At 38.8% G+C, this 10,363-nt stretch overlaps 1 protein-coding gene across 3 annotated transcripts in view; it reads right to left on the bottom strand.

Annotated features, from left to right (window-relative positions):
* ncoa1 (nuclear receptor coactivator 1) overlaps positions 1 to 10,363 on the bottom strand; it is a 65,584-nt gene that overhangs the window by 38,803 nt on the left and 16,418 nt on the right. For 2 of the 3 annotated variants that reach the window (XM_032543037.1, XM_032543035.1), the window contains exon 2: positions 7,897 to 8,142. The gene's annotated coding sequence lies outside the window, so the exon portion shown is untranslated. Of the gene's footprint in view, positions 1 to 1,693; positions 2,018 to 7,896; positions 8,143 to 10,363 lie in introns of those variants that run through there. The other variant, XM_032543036.1, reaches the window with a different exon arrangement.

Raw genomic sequence — 10,363 nt, 5'->3', positions numbered from 1 at the left:
AACGCTCTTTGCCACGTACAAATCTCTACTTTCATTAATTTTGGGTCTTATTCAATTTTTTAGCATTTGGAAAACAAATGGAAGTGTTGTTGAAATAGTGTTGAGTAAAAGTTGACATATTCCAGTCTGTGATTATCATCAACATCCATTCCTTAAATTTTAGTCTCAATAATTCCTAATTTCTGCTTTTCTAACTCAAACATTAGGTATAATTTCCTATTCCTAACTTACTGTATATACATTAAATCTAAACAACCACTCCAGTTGGTCGTCATCAGTACACCACAACATTTCAGGATTTAAAAACAGACATTTCATATAAGATGGGTGTTCTTAACTCATAAAAAGGACAATACAAAAGCAAACTGGATCAATTCTCAACTTCTCCAAACACACAGTCTATAATGGACTCCACTCACCCTTTAATGAGTAATAAACGTTACAGAGGAGACACCTGCACCCGCTCCACAATGACTCTTAAAGCTGCAGGAGGGCATAAATTCTATAATAAGAATTTATCAGCATATTGTAATGGAAGTGGTCTGAGAGAAAACTAGACTTTTGTATCTCCTCTTAGCTCTGTTTTCAGGCTTTAGAAAATCTAGCCCGCGACAGGAGACTCTAGCCAATCACAGGTCATATGAAGAGAGATAGAAGAGAGAGAGAGAGAGAGAGAGGAGAGAGAGAGAAGAGAGAGAGAGAGAGAGAGGAGAGGAGAGATCCTATTGCTGTTCAGTAGCAGCAAGTAGAGAGGGAGAGTGCAGTAAAAAGGTCCATTTTACTTCAAATTTCCCTCAATGTTAGCTTTTTTTTTTTTACCCACTGCAGCTTTAAATGCTTTTTTTTTTTTTTTTTAAATACCAACATTGTCTTTACACAACTGACACCCGTAAAGTGTGAACTCTCACACCTGCTGGACAAACAGTCAGCAAGCCCACACACACACACACACACACACAACACAACCACACACACCCACACACCCAACACACACACACACAACACACACACACCCACACACCACACACCACACACACCACACACACCACACACACACACACACACACACACACACACACACCACACCACACCCAACACACACACCACACACAGGAGTCCTACAGACAAATGGGATATCAACCACGACTTCTATCACTAACTCAAAAAAAAAAAAAAAAAAAAGGAGCCAACTTGTTCAGTCCTTCAGTGTAAACATTTGAATCATAATAAATGTTCAGTGACAAAAATGTCAGTTTAAATGATCCACTTTCACTTTCTCTATTTAATCCACACACACACACACACACACTCTCACACACACTCTTTTTAATCAGCACACACACACAAGTAGGAACTTTTTACAGCAACATTCATACATTTTCTTTGTCTCTCGGGCTAAAGCTAACGGCATTCCCCTCTGCATTGAGCTCAGTAACAAATGAAGCTTAATAAGCATCTCTGCTGCTAAATTGATGCCCTTAACCGAGCCTTTTGATTGGCCGTTCAAAAGCTACGAACGTAACCCGCAGCAGTGTCTTCAAGACAGACGACAGCTTTCCCTTATTATAAACGCCCGGCCTGTGTTAGTTACAAGTGGCTAATTAGCAGCGTTACAGCCTCGGCTCAGTCCCACCTTCACATTCACTGAGCAAAAATAAGGAGGAGAAGAAAAACAAGTCCGATCCACACACACCTGTAGATCAGGTCAGCCTCCTGCACCTTCTGACCTCACCCTCCCCCCCCTTCTTTATGTGACGTAGGGTGGAGGATCGAGCCTTCGTTTGTCACTGAGGAAGAAGAAGAAGAAAAAGCAGCAGCGACCGCTAAGAAACACAGCCCAGTGCCTCAGCGGGATCTCCATAACAACCGCCTGCCGTCCCTATATCTCTAGCTTTGTCTTCTTTCTTTTTTTTTTGTTCCCTCTCAAAGCCATCTCCTCCTTCGGTTTCTCATTCCACAAGCTGTACTGACACACACATGCATACTGTACACACACACACACACACACACACACACACAGAGACATACACACAAGGGGGGGTGTGAGGAGGAAGAGACCACCATGTAGGGAATAAAGGATGTGGATAACAAGGAGAGGGAGGAAAGAATAAATGTGGGAAAAAGAGAGCAAGACTGCCATTAAACAGCATTCATTGTCCTTATTAGTGCATCTAATGTGCTGTGCATACACACTTTCCATTTTTATTATTAGGGCTTCTTTAAGTTTGAATAGCACGCGATATTAGGACGTCTAGAGCTCCACTTATCTTTCTATCTTGATGGAGAATAGAAAAGTAAAAATTTGTTAAGTAAAATGTTTAAAAAACCTATACATTTGTACGAGATGAGACTACAAGGTATCAATATGAAAAGATTTGAACATACAATTTCCATCGGGATAAATAAAGTATCTATCTATCTATATCTCTTTATAAAAAGATATCAAAAGGAAACCATTTAGGGTATTTTTATTTATTTTTTAATGTATTTTTTAATGTATTTCTTGTTGTTGTTGTTTATACTTTCTCTTTTTTTGTAATATGGTAAGTTTGTAGTTGGAATGGTGCACATGTCTGAGTATAAATACAATAAACACAATAAAAAGGAAACCATTATAAATGTTTGTTTTAAACACCTGGCAGATTTAGTTTTTCCTTAATTTGTGAGTAAATTCGTTGTTGTGTCCTGCCGTAGGAACGTTTTACATAAATCTGTAGTCACCCCGATTTAATATGGGATTTTAATTTGATATTTAATGCAAATATAATGTGAGTAGCGTGTCATTTTAACAAAAGCAAAATGAGAATTATTTGCCACAGGAAGGCTACCAAACTAGTGTGAGCACCCCTCTCTGTTGCAAGAGTTGGTACAGCCCATGAGAAGCTGCTCAGTCACTGTTGCTAAGGCCCCCCCCACCCCCCCAAATATAGGACATGACCGAGAGGATGTACAGCTTCGGTCCATCGGGGGTGCGGTGCAGGGAAACTGGAGACCCATCACAAAATTATCTACCATGGGACATTTTCTTTGCTTTTATTTATCTTTTTAACCCTCATGTTGCCCTCATGTTGTCCTCATGTTGCCCTCATGTTGCCCTCATGTTGCCCTCATGTTGCCCTCATGTTGCCCTCATGTTGTCCTCATGTTGCCCTCATGTTGCCCTCATGTTGCCCTCATGTTGTCTTCATGTTGTCTTCATGTTGCCCTCATGTTGTCCTCATGTTGTCCCCATGTTGTCCTATATCAATGTTCTTTTTAATTCCCCAAAATAACATGATTGATTCCAACGCTCTTTGCCAAGTACAAATCTCTACTTTCATTAATTTTGGGTCTTATTCAATTTTATAGCATTTGAAAACAAATGGAAGTGTTGTTGAAATAGTGTTGAGTAAAAGTTGACATATTCCAGTCTGTGATTATCATCAACATCCATTCCTTTAATTTTAGTCTCAATAATTCCTAATTTCTGCTTTTCTAACTCAAACATAATTTCCTATAAATGAGGTTTATTGACCATAAATTCCCAAAATAACTGGAAAACTAAAGTTTGTGTTATGTAGTGTTGAAAATGTCAAAAAAAAGACAAACATTGAAAAAAAAAGCGTCAAAAGTGTTTAAAAAAAAAAAGGGACAAAAATGTAAGAAAAGTTAAAAACGTCAAAAAAAAAAAGCGTCAACAAAAGTGTTGATTTTTTAGGAAGACAACACAAGGGTTAAATTGCATACAGTATATTACTTTTATTTTATATTTAATTCATCTATTACTTATCTTTTGTACCTTTATTTGTATATCACTTATGTTTTGTTCTTGCTGTACGTGGGTCAGAGACATTTTTTGAATATTTTTAATTGCTCTGTATGTCTGGCACATATTGCAGAATTGACAATAAAGTAATTGCCTCTTTTAAAGCATTTCTTATGCACTGAACAGTATGTGGCAATGAGAATTGTTATGGTTAAAATCAACAAATAATCGTGATAATTAATCGTGATCTCAATAATGATAAAAATAATCGTGATTATCATCTGTGATTATCATGCAGCCCTTCTAGTCATATATAAAATAGTGAAAACTTATCATAAAATAAGGGCTATAACTTACTATTATTACAATTATCAATTAATCTGCTGATTATCTTATTGATCAACTGATTGTTTGATCTATAAAAAGGAGTTGACGTCTTCAAACTGCTTTTGTAGTCCGACAAACAATTTAAAATCCAAAGATCAATTTTCTATAATATGAGGCTTGGAAAAGCGGCACATTCTCCCGTTTAGGAGACTAAAACATGCAAATTTGGCATGTTTATTTGTAAAATGACTTAAACATAATAATAATAAAATTCCAAATATAATCAATTCACTATCTCAGAAAAACAAAACAAAAAAACTGTAATTATTCACATTTAAAAATCTGGAATCTTTGCATTTGTTGGGGGCATTTGTGCTTTAGAAAATGAATAAATTATCAAAATTGATTATTTTTCTGTCTGATGACAAATCTTTCCTGCTCTGAACATAACGTTCTCTATAATAGATTATCTCCCAGATAAATGTTCATATTTTGACATTAACAGGAACCAATAGCAGCCTGGAAAACGTTCGGGGTTAATGTACAGCATGTAAAAACACTGGTGTGGCCCTTTAAGAGTCCCTGCTTCTCAACTGAGAGCCCTGTCGAGTCCCAGTCCATTGTTTCCTCCCATCTGCGTGCACCCAGATCCAGGATGTTTACCAAGAGTAAGAAATAACCTTGGAGTGCACACAGTGTAACACACACTGCTCCAGTGAGACAGACTCCTCTGTGTGTAGGAAACGTATGTAAAGCGTGTGTGGTGCCGGCGTACTGCTGCCCACAGCCATGCTCTCATTTTACAACAATGGGGGCAGAAAAACAAAAGTGAGATCTATGGTAAGATCCAAGAAATGCTCCTTATAAATGATGCATTATAACCCAAATATAAAAGAAGATGCATATATTAATTAGTCAGTTAAACCCATTGTTTATCACAAGATTAATGTTCTTTTTGGTCTAGTGGACTTTGTAGTTTTTTTTGTTTTTTTACACATGCTGTCGCAACAACTAGTGACTTTAGAAAAACTACAACACCCACCAGATCTAGCTAGACCGAAAACACAACAACAAGCACAACACACACACACGCACACGCGCCGTTTGGGCTTTCGAGCCGGCCAAAGAGTAGTAACGTTGCGTTTTGAGTGGATGGCGAGCGCCAGACGCCAAAATGGATGCCGATAAGATTCTGGATGGAAAGTTTCCTTTTTAAAAGTTGCCAAATGTTCCACTGACGAGACCAAAGTGATCTGTGTGTGTTGTCGTTGTGAAGTGAGCGATCCTCGCAGCACGTCCATTCTGAAATACCCCCCCCCCCCGGTCTGGAAAACTTCGGCAAAGCACACAGCTGATGCCAATTCTACGCCTCTTTTACTTTTAATGATCTATAAATATTTCAGTATGAATATGAAATTTTTTATAACACGAGGGTATGAAGTCATCCGTTTAGGCAGACATATCAGCCTTCCTCAGTGCCTCGTTGTGTGGTGTGTGTGTGTGTGTGGTGTGTGTGTGTGTGTGTGGTGTGTGTGTGGTGTGTGTGTGTGTGTGTGTGTGTGTCATGTTCACCTAATTTTTTTTACGGAGCATTTTCAATGCAAACACGTTCACTGCCAGATGATAATTACGCATGAATATCGGTGTATTGAACTCCACTGGTCTCTGTGTAATTTAAAGTGTGATTGAGGGTGTGTGGTGTGTGTGTGTGTGTGTGGTGTGTGTGTGTGTTGTGTGGGTGTGCGTGTGTGTGCGTGTTGGGCGTTGTGTGCGTGTGGTGTGGTGTGTGGTGTGTCCTCTATTTCAACTCGCGAATCGCTACGGGAGATGGAGTCAGACATGCTGGGATGCATGCAGCCGCTTTCTGAGGCCACAAGTCTCTGAGTGCACAGCGCAGGGGAATAATGCATAAAGGCAAAAAGAGAGAGAGAGAGTTATTATCTTTCTTCTTTCTATCTCTCTTAACCATTGATTTAATCTGAACTAACTGGCCCTATTCAAAATTAAATTGACAAACTATTTATTCTTTAATGAGACAGTTTCAAAATCAGCCAATTATGCCCCCTGAATGAAAAACCTCTTACGTCCAATTATTGCCACACAGGGTCTTCTTTATGTAGTTTTTGTACCATGACAACTGATAGCGTTCAAAGGTTTATTATCTTTTTTTACTGTAGATCTTAACAATACTTTAAATCCAAAATAATGGCCAGTGAAACAAAAAGCCAAGCCAAGACAACTAGTCTCTGCAAATGCAAAACTCACTGCACGTACACACTAGAATGAATCCAACCAAAAAGTTATTATGCCATTTCATCTATGATGGCACTGACTTTTTTTTGGTTTCAAATCCATCCTTTTTTTTTTTTCTTTTTACAAGCTGCAAATTATTATGAAAATATTTGTAAAAACAAATGACCACCGTATACAGGGTGCATATTATAATCTCCAATATATAGTGATGGGTGCACTCCTTAGCTCGCTGAAACAATTAAGCCATTAACTGATTATTATATATATATTAAACCATAGTTTTTCTACTCTTCTCTTTCATTCCAATGTAAATTAAATATTTTGGGGGATTTTGGACTGTTGATCTTAAGAAAAACAAGACATTTGATGATGTTATGTATTGGTTTTCACAATCACATCAAATGTAGACTAGAATATTAATCAAAAAAATGAATTGACAGAAGAGTATTTTACATTTTGAAACCCATCCAGGCACATGTTGCGTGTGTGACCATTATTGGTTCAGTTCCAGATCAATACAGCAGGAATCACCACTTCCTGTGTCTTGCTGTACATCTCTGAATATTAAATATTGACCTCTATTGACCTCTAGCACATTCTGTAAACATGGTCTTAAGCCTTAGTGAGAAGCTTAGTACACACACTAAAATAAAGCATAAATCATAAGAACCTTCTAGCCATATTAAGACAGGAAGAGTGTAAAATACACACTAGGCTGTGAGCTGCAGCACTGTATACTAAGGTGAATATGTAACATGTGTTTTCTTTTTTGGGGGGTATGTGAGTATATTAGTGCTGTCAGTTAAACGCGTTATTAACGGTGTTAACGCAAACCCATTTTTGCGTCGTCATTTTCTTTTAATCGCAAGATTAAAGTTCTTTTTGGCCTAGCAAACTTAGTGGGGGTTTTTTTCCACATACTGTTGCAACACCGAGTGACGTAAGAAAAACTACAACACCCAAAATCCACTTTTCCATGTTGATAAGAGCATTAAAATGAGAAAAAAATATTGGGACAAAAAGATACCAATGGACATTTAGAATTGATAAAAATGTGATTAATTGCGAGTTAACTATGACATTAATGCGATTAAATGTGATTAAATATTTTAATCATTTGAAAGCACTAGAGTATAAACATATGTTGCAAAATATAAAGGATGTGTAAAAGAGAAATTATATAAATATGAAGCCATTCATGATGATTATAACCTTCTGCTTCTTCCTATTCAGGCAAGTTCGTTGATATCTGAACTCAAATGCCAAATAAATACAGTAATGTCCATCAAAACGACTGGCAGCTTGCGGTGCTCAGTACCCGGATCAAAGTCACCTATTTTCGGGAAATTCAACCACCAACCACCGCTTAAACAAAGGAGGTCTGCAGCTGGCATCACAAAGCTCTCTAGCGGCTTAAACAATGGCAACAACATGGAGCTCGTAGCTGGCTTCACGTTATTTTGAACAGGTTACAAGCCTTCATTCATTCATCCATTCATCCATCTATTCATTCATCCATCCATCCGTCCGTGTCCTAAAGTGAGACATATTGCAGCCATAACTTGACTTACTTGATCTAGGGCTCCAGTGGGTGAGTCATGTGTTGGCTGTGGTTGGCCTCGTCCAGGGCTCAGCGCAAAGATAAAGGGGGGGGGAGGGATAGTGGAGGTGGGGGGGGGGGGGGTCGGGGGGGGCAATCGGTGGCGGGCAAACAGCTTGGAGTGGAGGTGATGGAGGCGATGGTGGGGTTATAGCACCACGGCTGCTCCGTCACATGGCACCAGCCCGGGTGCAGGGAGAGGCCGGTTGGCCTCTGACTGGGAAAAGAGAACAGAACGACGTTAGTATGCAATGGAGTCATGGAAGTCATCAAAAATCATCTCACCAGAACACACCTTTTTATTGATATATGTCCCTAAAACCTAAGAACCCTCTCTTGCCTTGCTCACTGTGTGGTGACTGCCATCTCAAATGTTCCTCTTTCCTATTGTTTACCCCGTAATTAAATCATTTAACCACACAGGGCTGGGCAACATGACAAAACAATAAAATCCCACGCTTTGGGTCAAGTTACAGTTTTCATAAAAACAAGATTGAAACTAGGGCTGGGTATTACCGATGAAGGTCCAGATTCAATTACATTTTCAATTCATTATCATCATCATCATCATCATAATTATTATTATTAATTAGGTTAAAGAAATTTCAGTTAAAATACCAATTTTGATTGAATATAAAAGAGAGGTTCTCAGGGAACTTGTGTTGTGAAACTGTACAAGCAAGAAGCAACCCTCAAATATTTTTTTATTATGCCCCAGGTTGATGTTTATATTTCATTGATATATATATATATATATATATAAGATATAAATGAAATATATAAAGAAATTATGATTTTACACTTTGATTAATTAGTTGACCCCAAAGTTAGTTTAAAGTACTTTTTATTTATACAACCATGGTGAAAAGGCATGTATTAAAAGACGTTCTTGATTTCTTTATTTTCTGGATTCCATTAATGAAAAAATGCAATTGTAAAAACAGGTTATCCCACACAGCTATAGACTCAACTAAGAAGAGCACAGATATCTACTTTAACAATGAGTCTCAGCACACAGAGCAGGAACGTCTGCACACGGATTCATCTGCTCCTGATGCTGGTGTTTCCTGACAAGACATCCGCCTGATATCCACAGACAGCTGGCCTGTTAGCCGCCCAGCAGGTAGGGACAGACTGAACACGGTAACTAACATCAGTAAGTCTGTCCCCCTTGATTAAATCAGTCCAGTTAGCCCCCTGGAGGTGGGAGACCCTTGAGTCACAACCGTCTAAAAGGCAGAATTGTAATTGTAAAAGAAAGTGACTGCAGCTACAGTAAGGTTAACAACCAAAGATGAAGTCCATTCAAAAACGGTATCACAACGAGGTGTGTTGTGTTGTGCTTGTGTCATGACATTAACCTGCAAATGATCTTTAAAATCGTTGACTTTTATATAGTTTACTGTGGGTCTTATACTGAGAGCACAATGGAGAGAGAAAACAGACAGAACATGAACTTAATTCGGTCCTCACTTTGTTACTTAATAAATCAAAAACAGCAGATAAATCTCTCAGAAACACTCGGAGGATTCAGATAATGATGGCATGCAATGCTGAAATTACATTGGCTAGAGTGACAAAATCTGCAAGCCATCCCTCCACAAGTATCAGATAAGGACGATAAGGATGGGAATCCCTCCAGTTGTGGATGTGTGCTCAGGAACAGCAGAGTGTCCACTGACAAGACCCTGTCAACATGTACTGTATACTCTGAATAAACATCTGGAAATTGGCTTTGCAGTGGACGCCGCCTGCACTTCAACCTTCAACACTGCTCAAGCAACCTGTTTAAATGTAACAAGTCTTTTAAGGTACAGACACATTAAAACCTTCTTTTTAAATTTCATGTCCCAAGGTATGATCAAGGAACAGGTGGTGCATTTTGAACAGAGAAGCCAGCCTGCCCCCACACGTGCACTCATGTGGAGTATTTATTGGAAGAACAACCCCTTGAGATGAATCATCTCATTTTCGAGGGGGGTCCTAAAACACAAAATACAGTCCCACATACACGCAACACTTCCAAGCCTAACTACTCCACCACCCAGAGGCGGACGTACCATTAGGAAAAGGTCGGCAATTGCCTTGGGGCCCCAAGCTACCAAGGGCCCCGTAAAACGCCTCATAAACTTATGGTTACGATTTGTTGTCTTACTTTTCACCAATTAATTATATCTCTAAACATTGATACGCTAAAGTGCTATACGATTGTTTACTTCATGATGAGAAACTCCCCCCAGTCCCCACGACATTGGACTATTCCATTATCCTACTAAACAAAAACAAAACAAACAGCTCAGCAGGCTGTAAGCTGGAGGCTACAGACGGCTGAAAAATGAAGAGAAACTACCGAAGTGGTTCTGAAAAAAGGAAGAAGAAGCGGGAAGAAAGCACAAAGTTTTTAGCAAAACTTCCAAAGGTATCAACCTTTTTCACGA

The sequence above is a fragment of the Etheostoma spectabile genome, chromosome 18 (assembly GCF_008692095.1).
Source record: "Etheostoma spectabile isolate EspeVRDwgs_2016 chromosome 18, UIUC_Espe_1.0, whole genome shotgun sequence".
NCBI classification, from domain to species: Eukaryota; Metazoa; Chordata; class Actinopteri; order Perciformes; family Percidae; genus Etheostoma; species Etheostoma spectabile.
Note: the sequence above shows the minus strand (reverse complement) of the source record. Positions and strands in the feature narration are given on the sequence as shown.